This window comes from Heptranchias perlo, chromosome 2 (assembly GCF_035084215.1).
Source record: "Heptranchias perlo isolate sHepPer1 chromosome 2, sHepPer1.hap1, whole genome shotgun sequence".
NCBI lineage: Eukaryota > Metazoa > Chordata > Chondrichthyes > Hexanchiformes > Hexanchidae > Heptranchias > Heptranchias perlo.
Genome location: NC_090326.1, coordinates 37,417,555 through 37,432,083, shown reverse-complemented (window position 1 = coordinate 37,432,083; position 14,529 = coordinate 37,417,555). Strand labels below are relative to the sequence as shown.

Below are 14,529 nucleotides of genomic sequence, written 5' to 3'. Positions count from 1 at the left end.
GGAGAGGGTGCAGAGGAGATTTACTGGAATGGTACCAGGGATGCGGGACTTCAGTTATGTGGAGAGACAGGAGAAGATGGGATTGTTCTCCTTAGAGCAGAGAAGGTTTAGCATCTTTGAAAGTCGATAAATCACCAGGCCCAGATGAAATGTATCCCAGGCTGCTAAGAGAAGGAAGAGAGGAAATAACAGAGGCTCTGACCATCATTTTCCAATCCTCCCTGGCTACAGACGTGGTGCCAGAGGATTGGAGGACTGCTAATGTTGTACCGTTGTTTAAAAAGGGAGAAAGAGATAGACCGAGTATAGGCCAGTCAGTCTAACCTCGGTGGTGGGCAAATTATTGGAATCGATTCAGAGGGACAGCATAAATCATCATTTAGAAAGACACGGGTTAATCAAGGACAGTCAGCATGGATTTGTTAAGGGAAGGTCTTGTCTGACTAACTTGATTGAATTTTTTGAAGAGGTAACAAGGAGGGTCGATGAGGGTAATGCGTTTGATGTAGTCTACATAGATTTTAGCAATGCTTTTGACAAGGTCCCACATGGCAGACTGGTCACAAAAGTAAAAGCCCATGGGATCCAGGGGAAAGTGGCAAGTTGGATCCAAAATTAGCTCAGTGGCAGGGAGCAAAGGGTAACAGTTGAGGGTACCTTTGCGACTGGAAGGCTGTTTCCAGTGGGGTCCCGTAAGGCTCAGTACTAGATCCCTTGCTTTTTGAGGCATTTATTAATGATTTGGACTTGAATGTGGGGAGCTTGATCAAGAAGATTGCAGATGATTCAAAAATTGACCATGTGGTTGATAGTGAGGAGGAAAGCTGTAGACTGCAGGAAGATATCGATGGACTGGTCAGGTGGGCAGAAAAGTGGCAAATGGAATTCAATCCAGAGAAGTGTGAGGTAATGCATTTGGGGAGGGCAAACAAGGCAAGGGAGTACACAATAAATGGGAGGATACTGAGAGGTGTAGAGGAAGAGAGGGACCTTGGAGTGCATATCCACAGATCCCTGAAGGTAGCTGGACAGGTAGATAAGGTGGTTAAGAAGGCATATGGGATACTTTCCTTTATTAGCCGAGGCATAGAATATAAAAGCTGGGATGTTACAAGAGAACTGTGTAAAACATTGGTTAGGCCAGAGCTTGAGTACTGTGTACAGTTCTGGTCACCATATTACAGGAAAGATGTAATAGCACTAGAGAGGGTGCAGAGGAGATTTATGAGGATGTTGCCAGGACTGGAGAATTCTAGCTATGAGAAAAGATTGGATAGGCTGGGGTTGTTTTCTTTGGAACAAAGGAGGCTGAGGAGAGGTTTAATTGAGATATATAAAATTATGATGGGATTAGATAGAGTGGATAGGGAGGACCTATTTCCCTTAGCAGAGGGGTCAGTGACCAGGGGAAATAGATTTAAAGTAATTGGTAGAAGGATTAGACGGGAGCTGAGGAGAAATTTTTTCACCCAGAGGGTGGTGGGGGTCTGGAACTCATTGCCTGAAAGGGTGGTAGAGGCAGAAACCCTCAACTCATTTAAAAAGTACTTGGATGAGCACTCAAAGTGTCGTAACCTACAGGTCTACGGACCAAGTGCTGGAAAGTGGGATTAAGCTGGATAGCTCTTTATTGGCTGGCATGGACACGATGGGACGAATGGCCTCCTTCTCTGCCGTAACTTTCTATGATCCTATGAAGGTTAAGGGGTAATATGATAGAGGTATTCAAAATTATGAGTGATTTTGATAGGGTAGACGGGGAGAAATTGTTTTCAGTGGCAGAAGGGTCGGTAATCTGAGGATACAGATTTAAGGTAATTGGCAAAAGAACCAGAGGGGAGATGAGGAAAAAAATTTACGCAATGAGTTGTTATGATCTGGAATGCACTACCTGAAAGGGTGGTAGAAGCAAATTCAATAATAACTTTCAAAAGGGAATTGGGTAAATACTTGAAGAGGAAACATTTGCAGGGCTATGGGGAAAGGACAGGGGAGTGGGACTAATTGGATAGCTGTTTCAAAGAGCCAGCACAGACACGATGGGCCGAATGGCCTCCTTCTGTGCTGTATCATTCTATGATTCTACCATTCTATATGAAGAGGATTTTAACCCGCTCTGCTTGTAGAGAATGAAGAGGCTATGCAGTTAAAATCACCTCTGAACATTTACTGTCCATTGCTGCCTGCCACCACTCTAACTGCGCCCATTTTTAGGAGGCCAGGTGTCCAATAAGCTCAGGCGGGAGTCTCATCAAATGCTGATGGCATTTTAACCTTCGACTGAGCGTGAAACTTGCTCTGTAGGAAGAAGAGGCTTTGTAATGTGTTAAACTTTCTATCGTGGGGCCAGGAGGAGCCGATTACTGGGCCTCTGTTGACCCAGGCTCCCCACTTCTCACCCACAAGACCCTCCCTAAACTCCCCCAGCGTGTTGCCTGAGTGCCAGTGGGTGGCCTCCAGCCCGCCCACTCTTCAACTGCTGGCAGTCAGCCAGCTCCCTTTTTCTGCCCGTTTTGGCCAGTGAGGTATAAATGTGGCCCATGAATTAAAATAGGCGGGGCCTGAAATTGATGATTTTGGGTGGGTTTCACGCTTGCCTCACCCCCACGTTTGCCTGAAACCCACTCCAGTTAAAATTCTCCCCATGGTGTATGCATTTTGTGTACATTGCCCTGGAGCTTGCCTTTGGTGACAGTGCATGGGGTTAATTTAAACTAACCCAATCGGTAGGAAACTGACGGGATCAGATTGGCTGTTTGTTTGATGCTCCGCCCAATTTTACTCTCCTTTGAAGTCAATCGTAAGTAAAATTGGGCAGTTGTAAAACAGGTGGCTGATCTGATCCTGTCAGTTTTCTGCTGGGTGGGTTAGGTTAAAATGACCTCCTATATGGCTCCACTTCGTCTATCATTGCAGTGACTGTAATATCTTGCTTTCCTTTTGGAATATCTATTGTTATTTGAGGGGCCGGATGTGGCATCACCCTGAAGGACAGCAGCCTCCTCTGTGTCTACACCAGCCATGTTCCTGCTGCCACGTGCTTTCTCAGCAAGTCTAGTGATTACTGTGGGTGAAATCTTGTATAATGGCTTCTTCCATTGAATCCCCCAGCACTTGAAGACAGCCTTTTGGAGAATGGGGGTTGAATTTTCCTCCGCTATCCTGCCCGAAATCTGTCCTTCAAATGGTTCCTGGATCCTGGATCCACTGCCTCTCCACACTGGTCTCCGAACCTGATCACTGGTTAATGGACTATCCTATCTGACTCCACCCTGTTCACAAGTCAACTTTGTCCTACCGCAGGACTTCGGACATTAACTTTGGACTCTCTCATTGTAAGAACACTGGGATTGGCATCCCGACAAATATATGTCAAGGAACCAGATGATTCCTTAACCCCCTCACCTTAATTCCTCACTGATGAACTGTCTGGGATTTACCAGCCAGCTTAAGTCTAGGAATGAATGATGCCTAAGTTTGGCTCACTGAACTGTCTTACATGACCCAGTTCAGATTGAATTTGAGTTCACCTTGCTAACCGCCCCCTCTTCAATTGGGATGCTCACAAGCTACTGAGTGAATGAATTAACCCATTTCACCTAGCAGTTTGAATAACAAATAATACATAGTTACAAAATGAGTAACAAGGTTGTAAAGGCAGTTCAGTGTACCACTGTAATTCAGCATTAACTAGATCACTGTTGAGATCAGCGTCTGAGACTATTGCAAATTGGTGTGATTAATTTAGGATTAACTCCTTAGATAGAGTTGACAAGTTAACAGCATTGAATAACCAGTCTATTGGATAGATTAGAGTCTATGGCCCCGATATTTACGATATTTACGGGGATGGAGCGGGGAAGCGGGGGGATTCCCGGAAATGGCAGGAACGCGGAGGTCTTACCAAATTTAACGGCAGGACCTCATTCACATTTTTTTTTCCGTTTCCTGCCTTGCAACCGGCCAAATTGACAGACTGGCCGGCTGCCGGGCGGTAAGCCAAAGGTTGAAGGCTGCATCCGGGGACCGATGGGGACAATCCCTGGCAACAGGAAATATCGCGGGTTGGGGGAGGGGGTCGGCCGATCGTGGCAGAACATTTGCTTGAGGGGCCAGGGGGAAGCACTCCTGCTCCCCCAGGCCCACAAGCAGTGCTATAAAAAGCACTTACCTGCTGGATCCGGCCGCTCCTGCCTCCCCTTTAGCTGCAAGGTTTCCTGAACCCTGGGAAACCTGGCCGGCCAATGTTAAATTTAAATGGCTGCCAAAATATCAGGGATGGAGCCTCATTAACATATTATAATGATGAGCCCGCCTCTCCAGAGTGGGTTACTCGGTTGCCCTGATTTTCACCGCGGTTAAACCGGACGGAAGCAGGCGCGATTGCGGTGGGTTTCACGTATTTGCCAATTTATCCCCCCTGACCCTCTCCCACCCATCGTGGGTGGGGGGGGGGGGTTAAAATTCCCCCCTTACTCTCTGTCCTGAATATAGTTGGCACTTGCAAAGGAACATGGGAACAACACCACCTGCACGTTCCCCTCCAAGTCACACACCATCCCGACTTGGAAATATATCGCCGTTCCTTCATTGTCGCTGGGTCAAAATCCTGGAACTCCCTACCTAACAGCACTGTGGGAGAACCGTCACCACACGGACTGCAGCGGTTCAAGAAGGCGGCTCACCACCACCTTCTCAAGGGCAATTAGGGATGGGCAATAAATGCCGGCCTTGCCAGCGACGCCCACATCCCGTGAACTAATTTAAAAAAAAGGTACCCTTCTACGTCTACTAGGTGAAGATTACTACAGGATAAAACTAGAGGACAAAGGTAGTGTTGTTCTAACTAAACAAAGAGAATAAGAGAGCTGAGCAGATCAGAAAGAAACTGAGACAATGAAGAAGGTGTTAAGATGTGTGCCAAGCCCCCTCTTATATACCTTAAACTCAAGGAAAACCTTTTTCCATTCAATTGACCAACCTGAGTAACACATGTTGGGAGGTTTCACCTCCTTTGGTGTCAGTCACTTCGAACAGCCAGGTATGTATTCTCGAAAATCTCAAGTTAATGAAGGTTGGATATCTAGGCATATCAGAGTATGCTTCAACTCCACTAACTTCTCACTCTTTTCTTCAACAAAGGGTCCTGCACAGGTCCAGATAAAGCATGACGTACTTATGTCCCATTAACGAGCTATTCCTGAGCTGAGTCTTTAATGCTGGTCTTTTATCACTGGTAAGGAATGTTTTGTTAAAATATACATCTTTATAGTCTTAATTGGTTTCGATTTCCCAGCGTTCAGTTTAACTACTGACTCCATTTTGTTGGACACCTTTATGCTGAAACTCCATTTTAAGGGCACATTTCAGGCAACTTACAGGCATTTTCTCTACATCATATTGTCTCTCACTCGTCCTCTACTTACAGCCAGTTTCTTCTAATCTCTGCAACCTGAAATCTCTCTGTTCCATTGATGTGCGCATTTTGGCTGTCACCTCCTGGCCCAAGCCCACTATTTCTATCTCCTTTTTTTTCTCTTGCTCCCCTTGGGCCCTTCTGTCCTGTCTCCTCCCCCTCCTGTCACCCAGTTATGACACCTTTCATTTCTTCCCTCTCAGGTACTCTGCCTCTCTAGATTTCCACCCCAATCCATCACTACTCCTCTGTACTGTTATTCTCCGGCTGCTTTCCCAGACTTGAATACCCCTTGTGCCTATTTTGGCATTCGCCAAAGGGCCAAATCAGGCATTTGTCACTGCCTCCTTACAAACAGTAACCCCAACTGCCCCATCCTCCTGTCTTACCATCCTTCCTGCCTGCTGGGGGATATCCTTACAAACCTCCTTCCTATCCCACTCATCCCAACTACCACTGCCCCCGGTACTCAACAATCACTGCCCCTCTCTGCATTTGCCCCCAGAATGTCTGTTCACTCGTGAACGAGGCCCTTGCCAACCACAAACTTATTGTGGATAATTGCATTGACATCCTGGCTCTGACTGAAACTTGGCTCACCAGTCATGATATTTTGCCCCTTACTGAAACCTCTCCACTTGGCTATACTTTCCACCACTTGCCCCACGCAAATTGCGGCAGTGGCCATGTCACCAAATCACACTTTGGTATCTGCCCTTACTTCTCTGGTACATTCTCCTTCTTTGAGCACCTCACCTTATTCTACCCCCCTCACCTCTCCTTTAGCATCCTTGTTGGCTAATGTCTCCCAAACACCACCCTGAGTCTCCCACCAAGATATCATAGAATCATAGAATGGTTACAGCACAGAATGAGGCCATTCGGCCCATTGAACCCATGCTGGCTCTTTGTAAGAGCAATCCAGTTAGTCCCATTCCCCTGCTTTTCCCCCGTAGCCCTACAATTTTTTTCCCTTCAAGTATTTATCATTTTCCTTTTTGAAAACCAAGATTGAATCTGCTTCCACCAACCTTTCAGGTAGCGCATTCCAGATCACAACTACTTGCTGCGTAGAAAAGTTTTTCCTTACATTGCCTTTGGTTTTTTTGCCAATCACCTTAAATCGGTGTCCTCTGGTTCTCAACCCTTCTACCAATGGGAATAGTTTCTCTTTACTTACTTTATCTAAACCCTTCATGATTTTGAACACTTCCATCAAATTTCCTCTTAACCTTCTCTTCTCTAAGGAGAACAATCCCAACTTCTCCAGTCTATTCACGTAACTGAAGTCCCTCATCCCTGGAATCATTCTAGTAAATCTTTTCTGCACCCTCTCTAGGGCCTTCACATCCTTCCTAAAGTGCTGTGCCCAGAATTGTGGCAATACTCCAGTTGTGGCCAAACCACTGTTTTATAAAGGTTCAACTTAACTTCCTTGTTTTTATACTCTATGCCTCTATTTATAAAGCCCAGGATCCCGTATGCTTTTTTTAAAACTGCTTTCTCAGCCTGTCCTGCCACCTTCAAAGATTTGTGCAAATATACCCCCAGGTCTCTCTGTTCCTGCATCCCTTTAGAATTGTACCGTCCCTCCTTTCCTCCCACACCCTCTGCTCTGAATAACTCCTCATTCTCAGTGATTTGAATCTCATCTCAAAACATCTTGCCCTTTCCTGTCCAATTTCATTGCCCTCCTGTTGTCGCTAAACATTTTCTTCCATATAAACTTTCCTACCCATATACACAGTCACTCCTTGAACTTCTCACCTTCTGCGGCCTCTTGAATGCAAACATGGCCACCTCCAACCATTTCCTTGTATCCCTCACCCCCACATCTCTCTACCCCTCCCAACTATAACTCCTTCTGCACCCGCCCCTGGATAAAACTCTCCCCCAAGTCACTTACAACAGCAGTTTCAAACTCCCAACTGTCTAACCTTTGGCCCTCCGTTTGCCATGATACTTCTGCAGTCGTCGATCTGCTCAATCACTTCCTTACCTCTGCCTTTGGCGCCCTTGTCCCCAGCAAAACATTTATTGTTTCCCATCCCCGTCATTCCCCCGGGTATCGCTCCCATCTTTGCTCCCTTAAGTCCAAGGGCTGAGTATATCTGGCACACAACTGGTTTAGCCATTCACCACTAGATCTGACTGGACCACATCAAGCGCTATTTGGCCTCATTCTCCTTTGCTCAAACCAATCATTACTCTAGGATCATGTTGGAGAGCAAAGATAACCCTCAGCTTCTTTTCTCCACTACCAATTATCTCCTTAAATGCCTCTCCCCTGCCCCTGCCCTTCCACCTCCAACAAATGCGAGGAGCTCATGGACTCCTTTGTCATTAAGATTGAGACCATCTGTTCAGGTGCCTCTGTTGCTTCCTCACATTCCCCTTGCCCATCAAGCAAAACCTCTCAACAGGTTACCCCCTGCTCTAGTTTCTCTCCTACCTTTCCTGATACCTTCTCCAAGATCATCTTGTCCACAAGATCCAAAACCTACTCCCTTGACCCCATTCCCACTAAACTGCTGACCACCCAACTTCCCTTCCTGGCCCCATGCTAACTGACATTGTAAATGGTTCCTTCTCTTCAGATACTGTCCCTCCCCTTTCAAAACTGTCTTCATCACACAACTCCACAGAAACCCACTATCAGCCCTTCTTTCCCTACAAACTACATTTCCATCTCAAACCTCTTTTTCCTCTCCAAAGTAGGCCACATTTATTGCCCATTCCTTATTGCATTGAGAGAGTGTTGATGGGCTGTAGGGCTAGAATGCATTATCACCTCCCAAATCTTTCCCACAACTCCATGTTTGAATCTCCCCAATCAGGTTTCCATTACTGCCACAGCACCAAAATGGCCTTAATCAAAGTTACAAATGTTATCCTCCATGACTGTGACCATGGTGCATAATCGCTCCTCATCCTTTCAGCAGTCTGTGACATAGACAACCACACCATTCTTTTCCAATACTTCTCCTCCATTGTGCAACTCAGTGGGACTGCTGTTGCTTGATTCCACTCTTACCAATCCAATTATAATGAGAGCATCTCCAGCAATGGCTTCTCCTCCCACCACCACACATTAACTCTGGAGTCACTCAAGGATCCGTCCTTGGCCCCCAACATTCCTCATCTACGTGCACTCCCATGGGGACATCAATCGTAAATATAGGATCAACGTCCCGATGTACACTGTCGACACCCAGCTTTAGCTCTTCACCCCATCCCTCAATTCTTCTTCTGCCTCTGTCTAACAGCCAGTCTTGGATGATCTGTACAGGCTTGAGGGGCTGAATGGCCTACTCCTGTTCCTATGTTCCTATGTGTATCGGTGTATGTTGTGCCACCAATGCCACATACTAAATGCCTGCCACTAATTTTGCATAATAAGAAGGAGGGGAAGAAAGGAAGGAGGACTGACAAACTTGCATCCTTTCTCCACTTTGTGGAGCAGGCCATCCAAACACAGAGGCAGCTCTTTGAAGAGGAAGTTGGAGATGGGGAAGTAGGAGACTCGATTCCAGCTCAGGGCTCGTATCACATTTATCCTTAAAGTAAAACTCTCCATCCTACTGAGTCAAACACTCAGATACCAAAGTGTGTATAGAACTCTGGTCTCCAATTGCCGGGACTGTCTGAAGTGGGGTTTGAATGCTGCACCTTCTGACTCAGAGATGGCAATGTTACTACTAAGCCAAAGGCTCACTCCATCACTGGGCACTGAAACAGGTTTGCAAACAATACTTCAGGCTCAATTCCATTTTTCAGGATGGACAATAAACTCTTTAAAGTATTGCATGATTACATCTGCTAATGGGTATGGGGCTAGTTTTCCTGCCTTTACACCAGGAAACACCCATTCCCCAGGTACAAAAGTTAGAAAAAAGAGATAAAGACCTGTCATGTCAGGTCCTGCCCCATTGCCACAGGAGTTTCAGGGTAGGTGGAGCTGGGCCTGCGCCTGCAATAGATTTAAATGAGGGAGGAAAGACTAATCCCAGATTCCGCTCTTTTTCCTGGACGCACAGCCATGGAGTGCCCAGAGGCAGGTACAGAGGCGCTGCAAAAAGTTGGTGTTGGACTCGAGCCAGAAATCTCCCTCAGATTGGAGAGTCTGAGGGGGCCGGCCTGCTTTGTCAAACAGAATTCTATGGCAGGTTGAAGAAAAGCCACAATGTAAATCCTAATTATTAAACTCACTCTGCAGCTTTACGAACCTTGGGTCCTTCTGCCTCCTCTGAGGCTGGCCAGGAATTCAGCAGAAGGGTGCCTGCAGTTGCAATCAAATCTCCTCCCTCTTTTGCCAGGGGCAGACCTGTGACAGTGATGCCCCATGGACCATATTAATGATCCAGGACAGGAAACACTGAGGCCTGGAAAGTTGCAGCGTACCTCAGGCGTACTGCTCATGTCCAGTGTGGAGGGATTGGGGGGGATCAGCAAAATCAGTCCCTATATCTTCTATTGTCTGTGCAGCTACAGAGAGAAAGTGAGTGAGGAAATATAGAATTCTGTTTGGCAAAGCATCTGATGTAATGCAGAGTTAGCTGATATCACAGACCTGAGTGTCATACAAAGATGATATCAACAAATTTGAAGGTTTTCATTGGATGGCAAGGCTGAGCCTGGTTCCCCACAGCCATTCTGTCCTGTATGTTGGTTATATGCCCTGACAACAGTTGTCCCAGTTTTCAGCATTTCTTAGATTATTCATCATCAGAGTGTAATCACCTTTTCATCTCTCAATCAGGTATCATGATGGGTTTCTCTTTTTCTGAAGACTAACATCCGGGCCATTCTGAAGGCCTAGGAACATAGGAACATGGAACATAGGAACAGGAGTAGGCCATTGAGACCCTCGGGCCTGTTCCGCCATTCAATTACATCGTCTAACTCCATCTACCCACCTTAGTTCAATAACCCTTGCCCAACAAAAATCTATCAATCTCAGTTTTGAAATGTTCAATTGACCAGAAGGTTAAATCTCACGGGATCCAAGGTGAGGTAGCCAATTGGATACAAAATTGGATTGACGACAGAAGACAAAGGGTGGTTGTAGAGGGTTGTTTTTCAAACTGGAGGCCTGTGTCCAGCGGTGTGCCTCAGGGATCGGTGCTGGGTCCGCTGTTATTTGTTATTTATATTAATGATTTGGATGAGAATTTAGGAGGCATGGTTAGTAAGTTTGCAGATGACACCAAGATTGGTGGCATTGTGGACAGTGAAGAAGGTTATCTAGGATTGCAATGGGATCTTGATAAATTGGGCCAGTGGGCCGATGAATGGCAGATGGAGTTTAATTTAGATAAATGTGAGGTGATGCATTTTGGTAGATCGAATCGGGCCAGGACCTACTCCGTTAATGGTAGGGCGTTGGGGAGAGTTATAGAACAAAGAGATCTAGGAGTACAGGTTCATAGCTCCTTGAAAGTGGAGTCACAGGTGGATAGGTTGGTGAAGAAGGCATTCGGCATGCTTGGTTTCATTGGTCAGAACATTGAATACAGGAGTTGGGATGTCTTGTTGAAGTTGTACAAGACATTAGTAAGGCCACACTTGGAATACTGTGTACAGTTCTGGTCACCCTATTATAGAAAGGATATTATTAAACTAGAAAGAGTGCAGAAAAGATTTACTAGGATGCTACCGGGACTTGATGATTTGACTTATAGGGAGAGGTTAGATAGACTGGGACTTTTATCCCTGGAGAGTAGGAGGTTTAGGGGTGATCTTATAGAAGTCTATAAAATAATGTGGGGCATAGATAAGGTAGATAGTCAAAATCTTTTCCCAAAGGTAGGGGAGTCGATAACGAGGGGACATAGATTTAAGGTGAGAGGGGAGAGATACAAAAGGGTCCAGAGGGGCAATTTTTTCACTCAAAGGGTGGTGAGTGTCTGGAACGAGCTGCCAGAGGCAGTAGTAGAGGCGGGTACAATTTTGTCTTTTAAAAAGCATTTGGACAGTTACATGGGTAAGATGGGTATAGAGGGATATGGGCCAAGTGCAGGGATTTGGGACTAGCTTAGTGGTATAAACTGGGCGACATGGACATGTTGGGCCGAAGGGCCTGTTTCCATGTTGTAACTTCTATGATTCTATGATTCTATGACCCCCAGCCTCAACAGCTTTTTGGGGGAGAGAGTTCCAGATTTCCACTACCCTTTGTGTGAAGAAGTGCTTCCTGATATCACCCCCGAATGACCTAGCTCTAATCTTAAGGTGATGCCCCCTTGTTCTGGACTCTCTCACCAGAGGAAATAGTTTTTCCTCTATCTACCCGATCAAATCCTTTAATCATCTTTAACACCTCAATTAAATCGCCCCTTAATCTTCTATACTCAAGGCAATACAAGCCTAGTCTATATATCCTGCCCTGATAATTTAACCCTTTTAGCCCCAGTATCATTCTGGTGAATCTGCCCTGCACCCCCTCCAAGGCCAGCATCTCCTTCCTGAGGTGCGGTGCCCAGAGCTGAATGCAGTACTCCAGACGGGGTCTTACCAGAGCTCTGTACAGCTGTAACATCACTTCCACCCCTTTGTATTCCAGTCTTCTTGAGATAAAGGCCGACATTCCATTAGCCTTATTTAAGCACTGGCACCACACTCCAACAGGCTAGAATGATAGGGAAATAGGAAATGATGTAGAAAAGGGAAAGGACACATTTGTAGCTTGAATTTGACTTTTAAAGGTTAATATTACAGGTTTGCAGAGCTTAACATGATGGGAGTGCATACAGGGAATTTGAATGTAGACGACAGCGTGTCTGATTCAGTGCTAGAATGATTGCCCTTCTACTCATTTCAGTGGATGAATAATTGTTCAGGCTGCAAATTGGGTGCCTGTTCTCCACGCACAAATTCCAAAGATGATGTGAAATAAGACAGGAATGTCTCTATTTGTCACAGTAGGTAATTCAAGAAGCTGCCATGGCACTCCTTGCCTGAGGACTTGAAAGCTTATTACTGAAGTGCTGTCACTCCCACTGTAGGAAGTGGTGCACAATCACCCATCCAAAAGGGATCACATGGCAGTGGCACACACTCTCAGGAATGCTGGGGTAAATTTTCATCTCCACCGTATGGGCCGTAAGCTGGTGGAGCGGATCGCCCGCCCATTATAGAACCTGCCTGATTTTCATTCCAACGATTTCAATGCAATGCAAATCAGGTCGGTTTCATAATGGGAGGCCGTTTCATTTCGTCAATATCCACCCATGCGGTGAAGATGAATATTTACCCCACTGTACCTTTGTTCTTGTTGAGGGGATGGGGCTAAAAAGTACACCAGTGGATTGCACGGGGGCAATTTTCATTTTGAGCATATATCGGGCGGATAGTGGGTGGGGCATCTGCTTCACCGTCGGATGCGGTGGTTGTGCCTTATTAACATTGAATCAAGAAGCTAATAGCGCGAGTCGCGCTTTTAAAAGGAAGCACGCCAATTGGGTGGGTGGGCAATCCAGTGTGGCGGCTGATCTTGATGGGCCCAAAGTAGCATCTTAAAGGGGAAGGCTGGAAGCATTGGGAGTGAAAGGGTGGAGCGGTTTATAGTGGTAGGGAAAATTTTTGCAGCACCTAGAGCAACAAGCAGATCAAACTGCAAAGGCTCTGTGGGGAAAGGCAACCGTTTAGAGCCTTCCCGCCATTGTAAACAGAGGGGATGCAATCAGGGAAAAACCCCCCTCAGGCAGAATGTAAAATTCAAATTGCTGTAATGTACCTGTAATGAATCTGTAATGTACCTGTAATGAATCTGTAAGCAATAATCTGTGTTGATTGTGATGCAATGAGGCACCCTAGAGTGTCATGAACTGTAATTATGTACAATGTGTTCACTGAACTGTACTTGATGTAACCTGCAAATTGTATAATCTGTATTGTGTATGTTTGGAATGTGATATGACAACTGTATTGTATGTTTTTTGCTACAAATTTTATGAATAAAGTATATTTTTTGAAAAAAAAAGGAGGTTCTCCCAGGACGAGGCTAGCCCATTGCACTTCGGGTGTGCTGATGCCTGCGATGTCCCCAAATGCAGGATACTCGACTGCAAAATTTGTGGTAGTGGGGGTCTGCGTTCGTGCTTTCCCCTGGCTTATGACTAAAGATAGAAATAACATGCGCTCTCAATGCGGTCAGTTTTTAATGGAGTAACTTCCAAGCTCTAATCACTGTCTATCCGAGCGATCAGCACGAACGACTTGCTGGCCAATTAATAGTGGTGTTCGTCGTTCATGTCCCGTTAGTTTTTCAGCAAAATACCTAGCAACCCTTAGATATTAAAGCATTTCCAGGACTGGGTGCTGAGATGCAGCCGCCGCAAAAGCTCGATGGGCAAAGGCCACGGTTTAGGACACTCTCGCCATCGTCGGCCAAGGGACTGGAAACCAAAAAAAAACTCCTCGTAATGAATGTGTAATGACTGTAATTACTGTAATGTAACTGTAATCTGTACTGATTGCAAGTGCAATGAGGCACCCTGGAGTGTCATGAACTGTATTTATCATGTATCACCTGTAGTTGTATTGTGATAGTTGCATTGTTCTGTTTACCTTTACAATTTTTATGAATAAAGTATATTTTTGAAATATATTAAAAAAAAACAAGCAGATCAAATATTGGAAGCTTTAAAGGCTCCAATCACACAAATGACTGCGCTAAAAATGTGTGTCGGACCTGCTTCTAGCTTTCCATTACTCCAGCTAAGGACCCCTTTAAATGCTGCTGGAAATCACTACCTCCCAATTTGTGCTGCTCATATTTTGTGGATGGGTTTAGGAACTGGTGGTAACAACATAAGTAGAGATGAAAATAGCTTTGAGCTCTTTACTGCATGCTTTGATCCTGGTTCGCATTTATTAATGAGGCCCTTGCCTGTTCCTCTGGCCTCCTAAATGGAGGTCCAGCCAAAAATCGGAGTACTGGCTATCCACTGTTGGATCAATGGATCATTTCTCCACGTGATTTTGATCCCACCATTGCCCTTTCTTAGATGTAAATGAGATGAAAATTGGTCCCCATAATTCTTTGCACCCATATAGGTGGTTACTTCACCAGTTTCCTGAAAGGAGTCGCAGATAGGTCTATGGAATATTTC

General features: G+C 45.6%; 1 non-coding gene across 1 annotated transcript; it reads left to right on the top strand.

The window, feature by feature from the left end:
- The first annotated feature begins 13,360 nt into the window (after positions 1 to 13,360).
- On the top strand, positions 13,361 to 13,525 carry LOC137300388 (U1 spliceosomal RNA). The gene has a single exon (XR_010958068.1). It is a non-coding gene; the product is annotated as a U1 spliceosomal RNA (small nuclear RNA).
- The last annotated feature ends 1,004 nt before the right edge of the window (positions 13,526 to 14,529 follow it).